This window comes from Trichomycterus rosablanca, chromosome 25, assembly GCF_030014385.1.
Source record: "Trichomycterus rosablanca isolate fTriRos1 chromosome 25, fTriRos1.hap1, whole genome shotgun sequence".
NCBI lineage: Eukaryota > Metazoa > Chordata > Actinopteri > Siluriformes > Trichomycteridae > Trichomycterus > Trichomycterus rosablanca.
Genome location: NC_086012.1, coordinates 8,950,498 through 8,966,541, shown reverse-complemented (window position 1 = coordinate 8,966,541; position 16,044 = coordinate 8,950,498). Strand labels below are relative to the sequence as shown.

Sequence of the window (16,044 nt, the reverse complement as noted above, 5' to 3'; positions counted from 1 at the left end):
GTGGCAACCTGTGAAGCTCTGGTAAACTCCATGCCCAGGAGAGTTAAGGCAGTTCTGGGAAATAATGGCGGCCACACAAAATATTGACACTTCAGGAACTTTCACTAAGGGGTGTACTCACTTTTGTTGCTGGTGGTTTAGACATTAATGGCTGTATATTGAGTTATTTTGAGGGAAGAATAAATTTACACTGTTATATAAGCTGCACACAGACTACTTTTCATTGTGTCAAAGTGTCATTTTGTCAGTGTTGTCCCATGAAAAGATATACTTAAATATCTGAAGAAATGTGAGGGGTGTACTCACTTTTGTGATACACTGTATATATACAGTGTATCACAAAAGTGAGTACACCCCTCACATTTCTGCAAATATTTTATTATATCTTTTCATGGGACAACACTATAGAAATAAAACTTGGATATAACTTAGAGTAGTCAGTGTACAACTTGTATAGCAGTGTAGATTTACTGTCTTCTGAAAATAACTCAACACACAGCCATTAATGTCTAAATGGCTGGCAACATAAGTGAGTACACCCCACAGTGAACATGTCCAAATTGTGCCCAAAGTGTCAATATTTTGTGTGACCACCATTATTATCCAGCACTGCCTTAACCCTCCTGGGCATGGAATTCACCAGAGCTGCACAGGTTGCTACTGGAATCCTCTTCCACTCCTCCATGATGACATCACGGAGCTGGTGGATGTTAGACACCTTGAACTCCTCCACCTTCCACTTGAGGATGCGCCACAGGTGCTCAATTGGGTTTAGTCCATCACCTTTACCTTCAGCTTCCTCAGCAAGGCAGTTGTCATCTTGGAGGTTGTGTTTGGGGTCGTTATCCTGTTGGAAAACTGTTTTCGAAGGGAGGGGATCATGCTCTGTTTCAGAATGTCACAGTACATGTTGGAATTCATGTTTCCCTCAATGAACTGCAGCTCCCCAGTGCCAGCAACACTCATGCAGCCCAAGACCATGATGCTACCACCACCATGCTTGACTGTAGGCAAGATACAGTTGTCCTGGTACTTCTCACCAGGGCGCCGCCACACATGCTGGACACCATCTGAGCCAAACAAGTTTATCTTGGTCTCGTCAGACCACAGGGCATTCCAGTAATCCATGTTCTTGGACTGCTTGTCTTCAGCAAACTGTTTGCGGGCTTTCTTGTGCATCAGCTTCCTTCTGGGATGACGACCATGCAGACCGAGTTGATGCAGTGTGCGGCGTATGGTCTGAGCACTGACAGGCTGACCTCCCACGTCTTCAACCTCTGCAGCAATGCTGGCAGCACTCATGTGTCTATTTTTTAAAGCCAACCTCTGGATATGACGCCGAACACGTGGACTCAACTTCTTTGGTCGACCCTGGCGAAGCCTGTTCCGAGTGGAACCTGTCCTGGAAAACCGCTGTATGACCTTGGCCACCATGCTGTAGCTCAGTTTCAGGGTGTTAGCAATCTTCTTATAGCCCAGGCCATCTTTGTGGAGAGCAACAATTCTATTTCTCACATCCTCAGAGAGTTCTTTGCCATGAGGTGCCATGTTGAATAGCCAGTGGCCAGTATGAGAGAATTGTACCCAAAACACCAAATTTAACAGCCCTGCTCCCCATTTACACCTGGGACCTTGACACATGACACCAGGGAGGGACAACGACACATTTGGGCACAATTTGGACATGTTCACTGTGGGGTGTACTCACTTATGTTGCCAGCTATTTAGACATTAATGGCTGTGTGTTAAGTTATTTTCAGAAGACAGTAAATCTACACTGCTATACAAGCTGTACACTGACTACTCTAAATTATATCCAAGTTTCATGTCTATAGTGTTGTCCCATGAAAAGATATAATGAAATATTTGCAGAAATGTGAGGGGTGTACTCACTTTTGTGATACACTGTATATATATATATATATATATATATATATATATATCCATTCCTACATTTCAAGCCTGCAACACAATCCAAAAAAATTGGGACAGTATGGATTGCCCTTGTTGTCTTTGGTTTAGAGCCTACAGTGTCCATTTCTTCAAAATAAATAAAAAAGATTTGAAATACTGAATCATCTGACCATAATACAGTGGTGGTCCATCCCAGATGACTCAAAGCCCAGAGAACTCAATGCCACTTCTGGACATGGTTAACATAACTTTTAAGTGGCATTTATAAAAGTAACCCTGCACTGTAGTAGTTGAGAAAGGTTTGTCAAAATAATCTCCTGACCATGTGGTTATATAAGCTATTGATTCCACACAGCCATCATAGAGTCTGTCATCACCACGTACATCACAGTGTGGGGCTGCTCAGCCACCAAACATGACGCCAACAGACTGCAGTGCATCATCAGGTCTGCAGAGAGGACCACTGGTGTAAAGCTGCTCACACTGCTGGATCTGCATGCCTCCAGAACCAGGAAGCGTGCAGGAAAAATAATCGCTGACCTGTCTCACCCTGGTCATCACCTGTGTCAGTGCCTTCCATCATGCCGTCACTTCAGCCACATCATTACTCCATCATGCTCATGAACAACTGAGCACTGCTGCATGCACACAACTGTTTATTATCAGGACAGTTGCACACACAAATGACTTTAATGTATACAATGACAAACAACATTCTATACACTGGTCTTTCACCTTACTATCCATTTCCTATTTATATAATTTTTCTATACTGCACATAAGAACAAATGCAATGCAACCCACAATGTGAATTGCACATGTTAATGTTTACAGGTATAAATGTGTAAATGTGTTGTGTGTGTGTGTGTGTGTGTGTGTGTGTGTGTGTGTGTGTGTGTGTGTGTGTGTGTGTGTGTGTGTGTGTGTGTGTGTGTGAAAGAAAAGGAGTGAATTGTGTGTGGTTCAACTTGTGTGACAACCGGGTAAAACTGTATACATTTAAAGAAAAAATGGATGCCCATAAATAATAAATCAAGTAGGTACACTACATGGCCAAAAGTACACTCCTTACTTTTACTGAAGTAAAATGTTTTATTCACACCTATTGCTAACTGGTGTATAAATTTAAACATATAAAACAAACTACTATATGCTTCAAACGTTATGGGCAAAAACGTCCCACCTCTTCTAGCATGACTGTGCCACTGTGCTCAAAGTAAGGACTATAAAGGCATGATCTGAGGAGTTTGGTTAAAGCAGACCTGTGGCCTGCACAAAATCAAGATGTTAAAATGTATAATGCAACAGAAAGCTGTGTTTATTTTTTGTCTATTTCCAATTATAATTGTCAGACTTTAACAGTTAGTTTTAAATTGTTATCACATAAATGCATATTTTAAAATTTTATGGACAGCTACCCTTAGACTTCTAATAAGTGTGTCAATGATTATTGTCTGCTGCAATCATTGCAATGTTAAACATGGTGTATAAAAATTGGGTTGAAAAGGACAGTATAACTTTTACCTAAATTGCCATCACATTTGAAAATGTGAGGTTTTGCACAAACTGATCTGCATAAATTTCAGTAAGTCACGTGCTCAGCAGATATATCAAAATGTATTGTATTTTTAAATTAGATGTTTTACAGTAGTGCCAGTGAAGTCTGAAAGCCACACAGCACCAGGCTCCTTATCCCCAGTCATGGTGTATGAGGACTTTAGAGTGTTTTACACGTGTCTGTGTTGGTTCCCATGTCCACTGCATACTCTGGTTTTGTCCCACTTTTTGAAAACAGGCACAGTAGTAGGCTAGTAGTAGTTACCCCTAAGTGAAAGGTAAACAAGTCTTGCACCCAGTGTTTCCAGACACTGGATGGTGGGCTCCAGGCTCTCTGAGACTATGATCAAGATGAGGAAATTACTGAAGATGAATAAATATTTACTTTACACCAAATTATTAAAATTATTACTTTTAATTCAGTTCATTCTCAGGCTTTCAGTGCAGCAAGATGTTAACACCAACAGTCAAACTGCAAGGTGCAGGGCATTAATTAAAATATGATCTCATGTTTGTTTTATACTTTTAAAATATCTTTTGAGCTCAGGGGCCTTGGTGGTGCAATGGTCTATGGTCTATGCTAGCCCACCAACACTGAAATACAGGTTTGAATCTTAAAACTCCTACAGGTTGAGGGTCTACACAAACATGATTGGCTTTGTCTGGTGTGGGGGTTGGGGGGTTGGCCAAAGTCCTGCAATTGATTGGTGCCCTATCCAGAGTATTTCCGCCTTCAATCTATACACTCTATTATGATTCACGCTATAAAAAAGGAGACACTACAGATACATGTTTGTTCCCAATACCTACACCAGTGCCTGGTTAACAGTGATTTCACTAAAAGCACTGGATTGCATCTTATATATGTGTGACTTGATTAATATGCAATTTAAAGTGTTAAAGTGGTCAGTACAAGTTGACTCATTTAGTACAAATAGCAATACAGGGCTCTAGACTAACGTTTTGCACTGGTTGCACTGGTGCACAAAAAAGTTAGGTGCACCCAAATTTTCGACCGCATCGCATTTAACACCGCAGTTTTACAGGTTCACTTTTTTTTTTTTTTTTAAATCACTGTCCATACAGGCAATATTGACTTGGAAATAACTAACAATCTGGTCAACATGGCCTCGTCTGATGATCTGTTTGCTGCTGCCTGACAATGAAGGGCAGTGGGGAGAGGGGACACTTGGGCAGTGCATTTATCGCGGCATGTAATGTGTTTTATAGATGCATTGGGCTTTTTCAGCCTTTCAGTTCGAAATGTATTAGAACCAGTCACAAATATACTATTGCCGGCCACTGTCTTCTTTACAGTTAATTATAGTATTACAGACTAATTATAGCACACTTATAAAAATTATAAAAATAATAGAGTAAATGTGTATGTATGTGTGTATATCTATTTATATGTGTGTGTATATTTAAAATTATATGTATATGTTTGTGTGTGTGTATGGGGCTCTAGAGTGTTAGAGTGTAATCTTAAATGCAGTGCATTATATTATCGGCTTTACTGAATCTTTTACAGATTCCCAAAATCGCTTGCGGTGCACTTACTGCGTATTTTGACTACATGTATTGTAATATATTTTGGTCTTTTAGTTATTTTTATATTTTACTTAACGAAAATATTGTCGTGTTTTTACTTTCACTATCGCCGCACTTTACCGCTAGCATTAGCCCCTTGCTACTGTAGAGGGTCGGCTCACCTAGCCGCTGTCCGGTGGGGATGCTGCGGGTCTTTTGCTGTGCGGTGGTGGAGGTGTGGGAATAAAGGCACACGACAGGGTCGAGTCACTTTAACTGTTTAGTCAGGACTTAAGTGAGCGTTACAACACTTTACACCGCCGAGCTCCAGAACCCGAACTTCCATTCTGGGGACATCCGGCGAGTCTCATATACAAAACTAAACTTACGGCAGAACGTCTGAACGCACGTGTATAAACCTGGTGCTGCATTCTGATTGGCTGAGCTGAATGTCGCTCACATATCACCGCTACAATATTGTCCCGCCCTTCACTATCTCTGATTGGTTTAGACCATGATATTGGCCTAATGTGTGTCTGTTGTTGTTTTCTTTCCCTCGGACGCCTGGTCGCACCGGTGCGACCTGAGATTTTTTTTAGTCGCACCATTGAGAAATTAGGTCGCATGTGCGACCAAATTGCTCGCACTCTAGAGCCCTGCAATAGTTTGGCAATGTGATTCTATGTGTAATGTGATACCAAGAAAGGGGTTTATATAGCAATTCTATAGATTATAGAAATGCAATTTATGTAATACATTTAATTTATTATTATAAAAAACATTAATTTATGCAAATAAGCATTTTTTAAATTACGACAAAAAAGTTAATCTGAATCTCAATTACATTTACATTAACATTTTCGGCATTTAGCAGACACTATTATCCAAAGTGACTTACAGTGCTGATGAGGGTTAAGAGCCTCATCAAATGAGGGTTAATGGCCTTGCTCAAGGGCCCAACAGTGGCAACCTGGAAGTAGGGGGGTTTGAACCAGCAACCTTTGATTACTAGTCCAGTACCTTAACCACTAGGCCACAACAGTCAATTAATGAAGCGGGACACTAAAGGAACTTTAATCTCTATTCTTATGTAAAATAATGATCCAATTCATATTGATTTAAATACATCAAATACAATATTTATTTTTAACAGTTGCTAAAGATGTGTGAAAAACAATATTAAACAGAACATCTTTCTTGACATAGGTCTGTCTGCACTCCTGACCGGTCTCCAATAGAGAATGCGTGGAGAATTTTTAAATGAAAATTCAACACCTTAAGACGTGTTTGCAGGAAGAATGGGACAAAATAACACCTGACCACTTCATCGCTTGGTATCCTTGTGCGTCCTTTAGATGGTGAGAAGGAATGGCAACATTACAGAGTGGTAAATGTTTTACTGTCCCAACTTTTTTGGAACGTGTTGAAGGCCTGAAATGCAGAAATGGATGTAATAGATAAAGTATTTATATGTAGTTAAGTATATCTTTTAAAGAGCAATATTAAAAACACATATTTTTTTTACTTTTTTACAAAGTTACAACACAAACTACAATTAACTTGTGGGTTTTTGCAGTAAGATGCAATTAAGTAAATGTCAATAAAGTCCTACTAGGGTTAATCAGAGTCACTGGTGTCACTGACGACTATTTAATATCTAAATGTGACTGGTTAATTCTAAACTTAACTACATCTCTCATTATAAAAGGGTTTGCACACTTATGCAACATTTGTTTTATTTTAGGTCACAGATTCTAGGTCACATTAAAGATGGAAATAAATCTGAAATAATTTATCTTAATCAGATCACAAACGTGTGTTTTTATGTACACTGTACATAGGCTAGATGGAATGAATGACTGGGAATTATTCAGTGTATACATTGTTTGTCATAGTTGTAAGTTGCAACCCCATATAAAAGGCTCCTGCCTGCTGCTTGTGCACCATTTTTCCAATTCTGCTTGGACAACAATAATTTAGAATGCCGTGTCTGCTGATAAATAATAGAAGAGGATTTTTCAGCTGGAACTAACATTCTATAAAATTTCAGTGTGTCTCTGAGTTAATGTGTTGTTTAAAATGTTTAAATTAAAGTTAAGCTTTCCAGACTTTTTAGACATTTTACGTTATTTGTGGTTGTAAAACTAGTTCCACTGACAGCAAAAAAGGGCCCTAAAATACAGCCTCTGTGGTTGACTGTAAGCACAGTTTTGTTGTGTTTGAATAAAATAAATTCAAAGTATTCAATATTATGTATGGTAGATTGAGAAAACGACAAACTCAATTTTCAATTTGCATTGAAAAAATTTTACGTTGACAAATTTCCAGTTGACAATTCTCTAATGAAGTGTGGCACAAAGTATTAAGCCACGACCCAACTTTAATATTACTTCAACTTTGTACTCTTTATCTGTCTGTGCCTGTCTGAACTTTTTTGTGTGTGCTGCAGACATCAAATTCGCATTCATATACAATCAGTGTGGTCAGCTAAAACATTTAAAAGTCCTTTCTTTGTACTTTTGTCAGTTAAACAGAGTTTTTTTTTTTTTTTTTTGTGCATTTAACAAAAGGTCCTAACTTTTCTGGAAATGGGGTACATTAAGAACCACAATACATAAACAACACCATTTGCTTAAACTGTGAGGAAGGTTTTATCACAGTTTCAAGCAACAGTGGAGTGGTTTAAATGGGGCAAAAAAGCCTCTGATTGGTCCAGTCACAGTCCTAATGTAAACAAACATTTGTAGTAAGAATTCAAAACTGCTGTACACCAGTGCTCAACAGTCAACCCAGCAGTACTTGAATAATTTTGAGAAGAGTAATAGGCCATAATGGGCTAACTCATCCAAAAAGACTACTGGCTATAATAGCTGCAAATGTGGCTTAACCACTAAACAAGTGGGGGTGAATACATGAATACATACATTTTTCTTGTTTTGGTCGCTACTGGGAAAATGAGTGCCTGCTTCAAAAAATTTAAATACAAAAAGAGCAAAAGAGACAGTTACTAATGTGGAACAAAAGGTTTGAAGATTAATATTATTAATCTTATATATTATTAATATAACACTTTCTATAGCATTAAACTATACTGATCAGGCATAACATAATGACCAGCTCCTTGTTTCTACACTCACTGTCCATTTTATCAGCTCCCCTTACCATATAGAAGCACTTTGTAGTTCTACAATTACTGACTGTATTCCATCTATTTCTCTACATACTTTTTTACCCTGCTTTCACCCTGTTTCTCAATGGTCAGGACTCTCCCAGGACCACTACAGAGTAGGTATTATTTGGGTGGTGGATCATTCTCAGCACTGCAGTGACACTGACATGGTGGTGGTGTGTTAGTGTGTGTTGTGCTGGTAGAGGTGGATAAGACACAGCAGTGCTGATGGAGTTTTTAAACACCGCACTGTCACTGCTGGACTGAGAATAGTCCACCAACCAAAAATATCCAGCTAACAGCACCCCGTGGGCGCCGTCCTGTGGCCACTGATGAAGGTCTAGAATATGACTTAAGCAGCTGCAATAGATGAGCGATCATCTCTGACTTTACATCTACAAGGTGGACCAAGTAGGTAGGAGTGTCTAATTAAGTGGACAGTGAGTGGACATGGTATTTAAAAAACGTCATCCGTGTTGCTCTGTATGATCCACTCATACCAGCACAACACACACTAACACATCAGCACCATATCAGTGTCACTGCAGTGCTGAGAATCATCCACCACCTAAATAATACCTGCTCTGTGGTGGTACTGTGGGGGTCCTGATCATTAAATAACAGGATGGAAGCAGGCTAAAAAAAAAAGTATGTAGAGAAATAGATGGACTACAGTCAGTAATTGTAGAACTACAAAGTGCTTCTATTTGGTAAGTGGAGCTGATAAAATGGACAGTGAGTGTAGAAACAAGGAGGTGGTCATAATGTTATGCCTAATCGGTGTATGTTCTTCTGTAAACTGTTAACAAATGATGCAGGAGAATGTAATATTTAACTTGAATTAATGATTAATTTTCATGAATGGCATGATGGCACAGCAAATAGCATGGGTGCAGCACAGTTCCAGGCTCCAACAAACCTGATTTTCGACCCCACCTCTGGTCACTGTCTGTAAGAGGTTTGGCATGTCTACATTTAATCTGCGCACAATGGTGCCTTCTTTAGGTATAAGTAAATGGGTCAATTTGGGGGTCCTAAAAATAATTGGTGGATATGTCTGGCATCCACTGTTCAGTGCTACTGAAAATGACCCATACCTTGCCACACAAGAGAAAGGTTACTGAAAATTACTGAATAAGTATAAAAAGTGATTTATTGCATTTTTTTAACTTAACATGCCACTATATTATGACCAAATATTGCACCATGCAAAAGCAGCTGTGGCTAAGAATTTATGTGACAAAAGCTCACACATACACAATATTGTAGTCAGCCCAGAGAGGCTCGAAACACAAGATCCATAATACACACAAACACACACGCACACACACAAAGACACACCCCAGGTGTGAGTAAGATGATCCCTGAGACCTGTCCAGATAATGACCCATACTTAGCTATGCCAGAAAAAATGCCAAGAACTTAAGTCACACACACAGATATGTGCACATACTATTGTAGTTAGCTTAGATTGAGGTGAATCAAAATCCCACACCAGGAAATTTAACTTTTTACTCATTCACTTCATGTATCCCTGTACAATGATTACCAAAGATGAAAACTATATATTTTTTTACTTTATTTAACTATTAATGCCACTGTCTAATGACCCAGATCCTGGTCCAGAAATGTCAGGCACAAGGCATAAGTACACCTCGAACAAGACCTCACTTTATCACAGTGCCTCACAAAGCCACACATGAATTCAGATTTGAAACACTGGTACACAGCAAATGAATGAAATAATAAATTGGCACCCTGTTTAGGATTTAGCCACTCTCTGCACCCAGTGCCTCACAGGTGAGGTCCAGACTCACTGTAGCCCTAATCAGGATGAAGTGTTAATGAAGTAATAATTAAATAGACCTATCAGTTTGTAGCTTGTCCCTCCTTGGACCACTGTAGGTAGGTACTCACCACGACCACTTGTGATCAGCCATTGTTGTTTTATAGATGTTTTAACATGTTGTCTGGCCATAACAATTTATCCCCCATTAGAGTCCCTAATAACCTTTTTTGACTGACGTGGAAGGGGTTCTGTTCCAGTTCGCAAATTTGATTTCTTGAAAAAGCACCAGTGTTCTAAGAAGCCTAAACAGAACCAGTTCAGGAACAAGAGTAAAGATGTTTTTGCCTGCCCATATCTGCTGCATCTGAAACATGCACACGTTATTACCTCCAACACACCATTTAATATAGCCCAGTCATGCACAACTGTTACAAAACAAGCATTCCAATGCACACACTGGGGGAAAGTGGAATGGGGGGAGGGGGTCACAATGTTTTGGCCGAAGCATATAGGACACAATCCATGTGGTAGACAGGGGTCAAACAGACCTTCAGCATATGATCATTAATATTAATATTAATAATAATAATAATAATAATTATAATAATAATAATAATAATAATAATAATAATAATGGTTTCCCTCACTATAGATGCTACTCTGACCAAGTACTTACCCAGTCATTGCTATTCAAATTTCAAATCACACATTCACTCACACAGGCACGTGCGCACACTAGTTTACTAAGACACAAGATCCATAACGCACGCAATAACACGCGCACACACACGTGGGGCCATGCCGTGGCGAAGCCGCTTGTCACCGAGATCCAGCATCATCTGTACAGGGACCGATTTTAGTGTTGTTCCGTTATTTAGGAGAAACGCATGCAACTTGAGCAGAAGTCCGGGGGATGGGGCATTAAGGCTCACAAGATTCTTGTGCATTGGACTGGAAGGTGCCTGAAGGTCCAAGCTGCTTCTGGATGCGAGCCGAAACAGACCCGCCCGTGCACACTTTCTCTCTGTGCACACTGCCCATCTCCCACTCTCTGTCTCGCTCCCGCTGAAAGGCAGCACCACGGCGCGACCGCAGGGCTACCGGGAGCCCCCCGCCGACACGCAGAAAACACAAGCAGGTGTGCACAGCGCGGGATGCAAGGAGCAGCGGGGGATGCTGCTGCCTGCTCGCAAAGGGAGGGGTGAGGAAAAGGAGAAGCGAAGGAGAGGAGGGCACACAACGACCAGCCCTACAACACAGAGCACAAACGCACTTCGGCATCAACAGCGCAGCCTCCGCCCGCGCTTTACAATCAGCATGTTTATGCTTATCTGACAGGTGAAGATGAGAGCGGGCGCATTCCTCAACACACCGCTCCACCACTCGCATCCCTGGCACATGCCACTTGTCTTCTCTAGGTTTAAAGAGCATGATGCAAGATATAACATTGAAGCACAATTATTTTACGTGTGTTTGTGCGCGTCTGTGTTTTGGTACAGAGAAATAGAGTAGCGTCCTTACATACACACCTTTGCGCTTGCCGCTGGGTATGCTCCGCTCGGACCCCGACTTAAAGGCTGCCTGGGTTTTAGCTACAAACTGCTAGATGAATGTGTCCGATTCTTTTGTTGCGCTTTTTCTTCACGGGTTTCTTGTTTTTCTTTCGGTTAATTTCACCCTCTCCAACTGCTACCGTTCACTGCAGCAAAAACGGTCCGACTGAAAAGCAGATGGGAGGGAGAGGAAGAAGGAGGGAGAGAGAGGGGGAGGTACCCGGCAAAGGGTTGGAGGGGGAGGGGTGGGGATCTTAATACGATTTGGCCCATACCATTCGAATAATGGGGCCAAAGCTCACTGAGAGATAGAGCGAGAGGGGGGGGCATAACTCATAACCCATGATGTAATAATAATAATAATAATAATCATCATAATCATGATCATCATCAATAACAATTTTTAAATTAATTTTAAAATATTACAGACACAAAGATAAATCTGAAGGTACTTTGGTCTTGTACCAGGATGTTACCGGCAGGTCATTCATCTCCTGAACACTGCAATGCTAGATTGTCCTACAGTGCATCATGGTTTCATCTATTCCTCTGGTAAACATCACACACATGCCCAGCTGTCCACATGATATGGGAATTATCAGATCAGGAGACCTTCTTCCACTGAACCAATCTTCAGTTCCGATGCCTGCATGACCACTGAAGGTGCTTTTGACAAGGGACAGGGCACTTGGATTGGCCTGCAGTCACACAGCTCTATACACAGGAGGGTTTGATCCACTGTGTGTTCTGACACAATCACCTCATCACCAGTATTTATGTGATCTGTCCTTCTGTTTGTCCATACCAGATGCTGAAGCCTTCACTGTCCTGGGGCATTAATGAGTCTTGGCCACTCAACACCCTGTCGGTGGATCATAGTTTGTCCCCTTTTTCTGTTGGTAGGTACTCACCACAGCTGCTTGTGAGCACCCCTTGCAGTTTTAGAGATACTTTCGACCCAGTTGTCTAGACATAATGATTTGTCCCTTATCAAAGTCATTGAGGTCTTTTGTCTGCTCATACCTGCTGAATTCAATCCTTGTACAATGGGTTACTTACAATTAGCCCATTATTTAATATATCCCTGACTGTCACATGTACAGCTGTTACAAAATATGCATTGTAATGTGTATGTGTGGGATGTGGTTATATAATGTTGTAGCTTATCAGTTAGTTTGTAAGCAGCAATAATTAAGCAGTTATCATGTGCAACATGATGCACTGCCTTACAAAAGAAAGGCGTGTATTAAAATAAAAATATATATAAAAGCTATACTGTGTAGGTCAGGCCACTAGTCATTAAATTAGAAGGGCATGAAAATAGCTACTATGAGACCAACTGTCACTCAGACTGAGTTGTCCACATTGGCTTTAATTTGAGAGTTAGTTAAAAGAAAGAAGCACTCATTAAGAAATTGTAAAGAAATAAAAATACATTAAAATACATTTAAATAAGTACAATAAATATTAGTATTATGTGTACTTTATTCCAACATGGCACCAGTCCAGTAACATCATCTCCACTGTAAAATATTGTGGTTGGGGCATTACGTTATGAGAATGCATTTCAGCAGCAAGAAATGCCGATCTGATCATGACTAATGATGAAAATGGATGATGCACAGTACGGAAAGATCTTGATGCTTCTCTCTGCCATAAAGCCTGGAACTGGAGTTGTGTTTAGCAATACCTAAAGCACACTGCCTGAACAACAGTGCAGTGGTTTAAAGAAAGCGATGTACTTAGGTCATTTTGTACTTAGCCCAGTCAATGTTGATAATAACAATGTCAAATATCAGTGGCAAGATTTGAAACTTACCATACACCACATCTCCCATAGTACAAATGTCCTATTTGTCTTTACAAAATTCTTTATAATACCATGCAATATCAAAATGTAGTAAAAAAAAAAAGACTACAAACAGCCAAATGATAGCTAAGTAAGTTGGCTAAACCAGTTTCTAAACAAAAGAGGGAGGAATAGTACTAAATTTTTAACCCAGTGAAATGATACATATTGACAATGTATGTAAAAAAGTGCTTGAAAATGAACAGCATGCATTGTCAGGAGTAAGTACCAGTATGTCAAGAGTAAATCTTCTATCACCCAAAGTTTTAAAAGAACAAAACATATCAGTGACAAATTCTAAAGGTCAGAAAACAGTTTGGGCTCTCAGGGTATAATGAAAGAACTTGGATGTAGCCAATCACAAAACCACTTTAGATAACAACATGGGGTATAACAGATAATTTCGGTGGTTGCACTATCCACAATTGTACCATGGCAAGCAAGGTACAGGGCTGCTTTTGACATTTATTGTGCCAAGATCTTTCAGTGAAATAAGAGTTAAAACTTCAGTATATACTGTGCAGAGTTGCAAGGAGAAAATGTGAATGCTTCAAAATGACCTAGATTTCCACATTAATTACTCATAATGTGCACAAAGGAAAAGTACCCTGGTTTAACAACTCAGAAATTTAGGTGTTCCAATTCATGTAATGTGATTTAAGGTGTGGAATATAATGACCCTGCCTCATAAAAAAGTTCAAAAAGTCAGGGTCTGCTCTAAAGTAAGATATTTTTATGGGTTCTGATAAAACAAATGTCCACTGATCCAGAAAGAATTGGAGAGGTACATGAAGCTGAAAAAGAATATGAAAGAATTTATATAAAGGAATGAAAAGAATTCTTAATTTCAATGAGGTGACAATAATACCATACGATTTGCTACAGATTGAGGGGCTTTACTAGTTGAGGAGACCCAAGATAATTCAGCCACTCTTGCTGAATAGAGGCATTCTGCAAAGAAAACACCAAGAGCACAATGTGTAAACCTGAAAAGAGCTGTTCATGCAATAAATTCTACAATTCTGATCAGAAGCTATGAATGCAAATAAATTACCATAATTTATCATCTATCTTTCATAACTATTTTGTAATAATACATCACAAAACAACAACATTAATATACTGTATATCTGATATGCTACCTGCATATCACAATACGTTTTCTACCTCACCTACCATTTACTCAGTACCATGTACTGACCAACACTTGTCTCTAGTCTTGTCTCCCTTAATTACTTTTTTAGATTAGAAATGTCTTTTTGTATTTATTGTACTGTTGTACTGTACCTTGAGTGTGAGTTTTTTCCCGGGTGGAGCTAAAAAAGTGTGAAAAAATGGGTACATGTAAAATTGGCACCAGTTTTGTCCTTCCTTCCAAATTATGCTTGTATAGGTAAATTGATTATTTTATTAACATGAGTGGATGTCAGGGTGAGTGTATAATGCTTTACATTGAATTGGAACACTGTCCAATTCAGTACTACTGCCTTAAACCTAGGACAGGTTTCGGACCCACCACAACACTGATCAGGGATCAAGCCTAAGTTCTTCGAGATGCATTTGTTGTTGTTTTTGTACAAAAAGGTAAAAAATGTGTTTGTCTAAGGATTCTTTCTTAATAAATTAAGTTCCAGTGTCCACCAGGCCCAGGGGACATTCTGAAAAAGAAAGTGTGGAGAAGAGTGAGGGAGCGATGAGGTAGGAGGTGGGGTGAGGGTTATTGGTGCCTTGGGAGGATTAAGGATTAGTTTTGCACGGGGCTTACACACTGTGTGGCGTGAGATTTAATATAGACTGTAGTGGCAGATAGGCCCAGGACCAACTAGAACAAAGAGGCTGGCCCCATAATACCCAAACCGCAAATCAAAGTCCATACAGTCCCAAGTCTGTCTCTCAATAAAGTTTCTAATGAACAGTAGCAGCAGCTCATGCCCAAAATGCACTTTTAAACATCAAATGAGCCATGCAAGAGATTCGATATGGGAAGACTGATAATGCTGCCTTAATCCTGCCTGAGTCACAGAGTGCATCGTATTGTGAAGGAAAGTAAACATGCATGCATGATGGGAAATGTACAGTGTTATCAGCTACGTGCTTTCACAGGTGACGCTCAGTGCTCTTCGTTATCAGAAAGAACCTGAGCGTAGAACAGCTTCCAGCTCCCACCCCCATATCAGCTGCTACTCTCGCTATTCACCAAAGAGCCACTAATGTCATTCAGTACTGTAGTAATTCAGTCTCAGTTCTGATTCATGGCCCTTAGACACACCTCAGTATAGAATTTTTAAGTCTTTGACATTCTTTATACTTTTTTCAATTTAATTTTATGTGTTACTGGTTAGAGTTGGGGTTCAGTTGGGTTTAGTTTCCCCGTAATAAATGGGAGCTATGCAGTTACTTTGCACAGGACACCAATCTGTGCATTCTGTGGCCACACTAGACACAGTGTGTCACTCTCCGAGGTCAAGCAAGCTTTACCCAGGATTAATGGTTGTCACACAAAAATAAGCTGTAAAGCGCATGGGCTTATTTCTTGCATGGCTCATGCCAGTGTAAAGCTTGCTTGACTGTGGACAGTAACATATGTGTTTCAGCTGCTTCTAATTTAGTTTTGGTAAATCCTGGATGATATCTGACTGTACAGACAAACGTGACAGTTCTACACCTGTTGATAGTGTGATTT

General features: G+C 39.9%; 1 protein-coding gene across 1 annotated transcript in view; it reads right to left on the bottom strand.

Annotated features, from left to right (window-relative positions):
* Nucleotides 1–11,653, bottom strand: part of cadm3 (cell adhesion molecule 3) — a 303,520-nt gene extending 291,867 nt beyond the window's left edge. The window contains exon 1 of the mRNA XM_062987563.1: nt 11,489–11,653. The gene's annotated coding sequence lies outside the window, so the exon portion shown is untranslated. The remainder of the gene's footprint in view (nt 1–11,488) is intronic.
* Nucleotides 11,654–16,044: the final 4,391 nt, after the last annotated feature.